This window comes from Vombatus ursinus, unplaced genomic scaffold (genome assembly GCF_900497805.2).
Source record: "Vombatus ursinus unplaced genomic scaffold, bare-nosed wombat genome assembly UNPS02013931.1, whole genome shotgun sequence".
NCBI lineage: Eukaryota > Metazoa > Chordata > Mammalia > Diprotodontia > Vombatidae > Vombatus > Vombatus ursinus.
This window is the reverse complement of record NW_020953709.1, coordinates 1,715,044-1,721,028: the sequence shown is the minus strand read 5'-3', so window position 1 is coordinate 1,721,028 and position 5,985 is coordinate 1,715,044.

Sequence of the window (5,985 nt, the reverse complement as noted above, 5' to 3'; positions counted from 1 at the left end):
CAAGCATTGTGCCTGCTGTGTGCCCAGTGACACTGTCTCTGGGCTGCAGAGGGCAGCAAGCATTTATGAAGCGCTTCCTGTGTGCCACGCACTGACTTCTCAGTGCTGGGGGTACAAAGATGAGCATGAACACAGTCTGTGCCTGCAAAGAGGGAGATGATACGTAAACGTCTGGGTCTGCACAAGGCAGATTCAGAGATGGAGTCATCTCAGACGGAAGGCAGGAGCTGATAGGAGCTGAGTCTGAAAAGAAGCCACAGAAACCTGGAGGTGGAGTAAGAGAATTCAGACATTTCTAAGGCCTGTAGAAGAGGGATCAGCCGCCTGCTGCTTGACCCCAAAGGGCAGAAACAATGCGTGGAAGTTTTAAATTCCAGTCAACATACATTAGGTGCTGACTGTATGCAAGGAGCCAGGCTAGGGGCCAGAGATACCAAAATGTGCCCTCAGAGAACTTGCATTCTGCTGGGCCATGCAACACAGAGACAGACAGTAAGCGTAAGAATCTGGGGGAAAAGAGGCCGATTTCAGCTCCCTGTGAGGTAGGACTTGAACAATTAGATCTGTCTCAGTGTTTAATGGTCTGCCTATGAAGGTAGTGAGTTCTCCATCACTGGAGGTCTTCAAGTAGAGTGAAGACTGAGGACAGTGGAGGAAGATTCCTACCCAGGAATGGGCCGGCTGGCCCTCCCACCACTAGACCCTCAAGATGCAGAATAATATGATGGAAAATGCTGGATTTTGACTGGAGAGACTGGAATTCAAATGCTGACTCTGACAGTCGTTATGTGACCGGGGCAAGGCGCTTCACTTTTCTGAGGTTCCCTGACCTCGCCTGTGAAGTGGGGGCGATAGTACCCACAGGCTTGTCACAAGGGCCAGTGGGGATGACACCTGTCCATGAAGGGGCTGAGTCAGAGGAGCCTGGGCCGGCTGCGGCCTCAGACTCTTGCCCTCTCGCTCCCCTGCTCGACATCTTGGAGGAGGCGGTCAGGAGGAATGGGCACCGCCTGTCCCGGCCACCCCCGAGGAAGAGGAAGTGAAAGCGTCTCCCTGAAACCCCAACAGAGTTCAGTGGGAAGTGAGGCCGGGTGAGGCGCGTGGTCCAGGCACCCGGGAGGAAACCACAGATGGCTATGTGTGCATCTGAGGGAGGTTCTGCTTTCGACGGTGCGCCAGCCACGTTTACCGTGTGTATAAGTGGTTGTACACAGTTGTTTCATGTTGTCTTAGACTGGAAGCTCCTTGAGGGCAGGGACGGCTTTCACCTTTCTCTGTATCCCCAGCACTTAGCTCAGTGCCGGCACATAGTAGGCACTTAATAAATCTGATTAATTGACTGACAGGACTGCACGGATCCGTGGAGGGTGAGGGTGGGTGGGCAGAAGGGAGTCTCACAGGAAACTTACTGGTTAAATGAACTTGTGAATGAAGCTCAGCTTTGTGAGCCTGAGTGCTTGGTCATAAGTGGAGCAGATGGGCATCCTTTGGTGAGTGCCCACTACCGAATGAGTGGGGGCAGTGAAACAGAGAAGTGGGAGGTCCCCAAAGTCTACCCCGCAGTGCCTGATGTGCCAAGGCTTAGAGGCAGGAAGACCCAAGTTCAGATCCAGCCTCAGACACTTAATAGCTGTGTGGTCCTGAGCAAGTCACTTAACCTCTATCAGCCTCAGTTTTCTCATCTGTAAAATGAGGGTAAGACCAGCACTTACTTGCCAGGATCAAATGAGATAGTGATTGTAAATAAGTGCTTAGCACAGTGCCTGGCACGCAGTTAAAGGCTTAATAAAGTTGCTTTCCTTCCTACATCAGGATGGGATCCGTCACAATTGTTATGAAGAAATGTAGCCTGAATGGCGGCCCAGATGCCAAGAGAGGGGATAGAGGGGCTGCCTGAATCAAGCAAAAGGAGTCAGAAATGCAGAGCAAGACAGAAATGGACAGGAGATTGTAGGAAAGCCAAGCTGGGAGGGGAAGAGGAATAAGAAGAGCCCACTTCCTCAACTCCTTTTCACTTTTGACCACACTTTTCTACACATACACACACACACAAACACACACCATACATGAATGCATGCACATACGCACACATGCATGCAGGCACATGCACACGTATACACATACACAGAGCAAATCTTAGAAGCAGGCAACTGGAAATGCGAAATGACTTTAAGGGACACCCAGAAGAGGTCTGCCCCCAAATATCTCCCACCCCACCCCACCCCAGGCTGCAACAGAGTTTGCAGCAGCAAGAAAATCAGTTGCTTTGAGTCCTGCAGGCTCCATTGTATTCCACAGTCTAGAACATAAAATGCTTTCAGCACCTCTGATACACACGGCACAATGCATTACAGCTCTCATATTGCAAGCACTCAAATGATTATTAAATAAAGGAAACACATCTGGGAATTCCAAGTTGGTCAACTAACATTGTCCCAACCAGGGTTGGACAGTCAATCAATGAACATTTATTAAGCACCTATTATGTCAGGCTATGGGCTGGGCACTGGGGAAAGAAAAAGAAAGAAAGAAAAAAAAAGAAAGAAAGAGAAAAGGAAAAGGAAGGAAGGAAGGAAGAAAAAGAAAAGAAAGAAAAAAAGAAAGAGAAAGAAGAGGAAGGAAGGAAGGAAGAAAGAGAAAGGAAGGAAGGGAGGGAGGAAAAAGAAAGAGAGCAAGCATCCCTGGTCCTCAGGAGCTTCATTCCATCGGGAGGCAATACGTACACCTACCTGTAAGTATCTGCCTCTTAGACTGGAGCAGAATAAATGTACAATAAACACAAGGGCTGCAGTTGGGGCTGGCACAGCATCCCGTTTGTAGGCTACTAAGGCAAGCTCCCCTTGGGCACAGGGTCCTTTTGGTGCTGGGCTCCATACTTACAGTCTGTCTGTGGCTCCCAATGCCCACCCTGGCATAGCTGCTAAGACCTTGGAGGACGATGCTGAGACTCTGAGGAGAAGACAAGAGGCCCCCACCCTCCAGACCCTTCCGAGCTCAGAAGGCCGTCCTCCAGCTGGGAGGAGTGAGGTGGGAAGGAGACCTGGCCAAGGCGAAGCCTCTCCATTCCCCGGAGGTGGGGCCTCCTCAGAGGTGTGCCGCAAAGCCAATCTCTCTAATGGCCCCAGTTCTCTAGCGAGATAATTTATAGACCACCCTTGGGGCACGGCCAAGTTTCCTCAGCCCATCCAAACAGGATTCCTGTACCCTGTCACTGCATTCAAAGGACTTTTCCGCGCTAAGTCTGAGACCTATGAGATCAAATGGTTGGGTGTCTTACCAATTATTTTAAGTGTGGAGGATGAGTAAATCAGTCACCCAATCCTCACATTTTGAGGCAGGAAGACTGGGTTCAAATCCTGCCTTGGTCACTTAATAGCTGTGTGACCTTGCTTAAGTCACTTCATTTCTCTCTACCTTAATTTCCTCACCTGTAAAATGGGAATGATAACAGTACCTACCCCACAAGGTTATTGTGAGGGTCAAATGAGATAATATCTGTAAAGCACTTTACAAACCTTAGTGGGCTTTATAAATACTTGCTGTTTTTGATTACCTGCAGTACTCACCTCCCAGGGTTCTTGGGAAGAACAAATGAAACATGGTACAATGGGAGTCAATCGATCGATCAATCAATCAGTCAATATTGATTAAGAGCCTACTATGTGCCAGGCACTGTGGAAGAGGGAGAAGAAGGAGTTCATGTCAAATGGCCTGCCAGAAGCCCTGGGTTCAGATCCCAGCTCTTCTTCTTATGACTACTGGGCAAGTCACCTGACCTCTTAGGTCTCAGTTTCCTCATCAGTGAAATGGGGGGAGTCGGACTAGATGGCCTCTTCATTCCCAGCAGCAGCATCGTTACTGTGCCTCAGCTGCTGAATCAGCCCGGATCTTCCCTCAGCCCCTGGGACCTCCTCCCCCTATCTACACCCCTGAAGCCCCCTCTCCCATCCAGTCCTTGGAACATCGTTCCTCTGGCAGCCGCCATTTTGGAAGGGGTCTAGGCCTGCCAATTTTCATTTCTCTCTTGGCTCTGCTTCTGACTTTTTGAACTCTGACACCATGCCCCCATGCAGGGACACCCTCTCCTTCGGCAGTGCCTGACAGGTTATCTATCAAGGTTAGTCATTATTAGTATTAGTATTAATATTGTTTTTGCATGTTTTCTTCCCACGTTGAACGTAAACTCCTCAAGGGCAGGAACTGTCCTTTTGCTTGTACTTGTATTCCCGGGGCTAAGCACAGTACAGGGTAAACAGCAAAGGTTTAATAAATACTTCTTGCCTTGTCTATAAGGTCCCTCCTAACTGTGAGGTTCTGATCCCATGGTGACATGGAAAGTGCTTCTCAAGCTCCACAGCATTTATGCACATTTGCTGCCCATGAGGAATTGCAAGCATTGTTGGTTGGGGTCCAGACCAGTGATTTCTCCCCTGTTCTACGACTTAGACAGTCTTGTCACTACAGATGAGAAAATTAAGGCCCAGAAAGTCGAAGGGCTTTGCTCCGTGTCAGGCAGCTGATAAGGGTCAGAGCACCAGGATCTGGGCCAGTTCTCTCCTGATTTCAAATGCACTCCATTCATCACCAAGCCAGGCTGCCTCTCAAGGGACTTGCCTAAGGTCATAGCCATCATCGATAGCTGAAGCAGGATATGAACCCAGGTCCCCTAGGAACCCAGTGTTCTTTCTTCCCTCTCTAGCATAGTAGGAAAAGTAGCCTCCTATCCCCCAGAGCATGAACCAGCACAGGCTCCAGTGAATTCCTGTTCACTGATTTGATTTATCATTTGCCGGTACTGGAAGGAGACAAGGGGCTCCACCAACATCAGGCCACATTGAATGCCTCGGTGTCCCAGCTAAAGTCAACAACGACATTCCCAACATCGCCCATGTAGCCAATGACAGCTTTTGCTTCTGGGGCCCTGTTGTTGTTATTCAGTCATGTCTGACTCTTTGTGACCCCACGGACCATCTGTCCATAGGGTTTTCTTGGCAAAGAGGCTGGATTGGTTTGCCATTTCCTTCTCCAGTGGATGAAGACAAACAAATATAAAGTGACTTGCCCAGGCCACACAGCTAGGACTTATGCGAAGCTGGATTTGACCTCAGGTCTTCCTGACTCCAGGCCCAGCGCTGTATCCACTGAGCCAACCAGCTGCCTCCTCTGGGGATCTCAATCATGACAAGTCACACTGGCTAATTCCCAGTTTCCACCAGGTCAGGAAGCACAAAGCCAATGAGGGGTCAAGATTACATAATGCTTCCCTGCTCTACAGCTATGGCCCTAGACCTATTATTTCATTGCTAGAGGTGACTTCCGATGAGGAAATTCCTTCTACCACAAGCTTATAGGAAGCATACAAATCCATCTAAAATGTCTCAGACAGGAAACATTGAGGAGTCACGGTGCACGTGCTTTCTGCCCACATGCTTTCTGACAGGTTATATATCAAGGTTAGTCATTATTACTATTAGTACTGGCAAATGATAAATCAAATCAGTGAACAGTGACAAGGCATTTTATCTTTTAATGTCAGAGTGACTGGCACAGCAATTAGTGGCCTCAGAACTAGGAAGACTTGGATTGAAGACTCACCGCTATCCTGGGTGGCTATTTGACCTCTCAGTGCCCCATGTTACGTCTTCAAGACTGTAAGATATAGGGCAGGGACCACTCTACATTGTTAAAGAAAGTTCCTTCCCCAAGTGATAAGTGGTCAAGGGATATGAACAGGCAGTTTTCAAAGGAAGAAATTAAAGCTATCTAGAGTCACATGAAAAAATACTCTAAAACACAATTGATTAGAGAAATGCAAATCAAAACAACTTACCTATCAGATTGGCCAATATGACAAAACAGGAAAATGATAAATGTTGGAGAAGACGTGGGAAAATTGGAATACTAATGCATTGTTGATGGAGTTGTAAACTGATCCAACCATTTTGGAGAGCAATTTGGAACTATGCCCAAAGGGCTATAAAAATG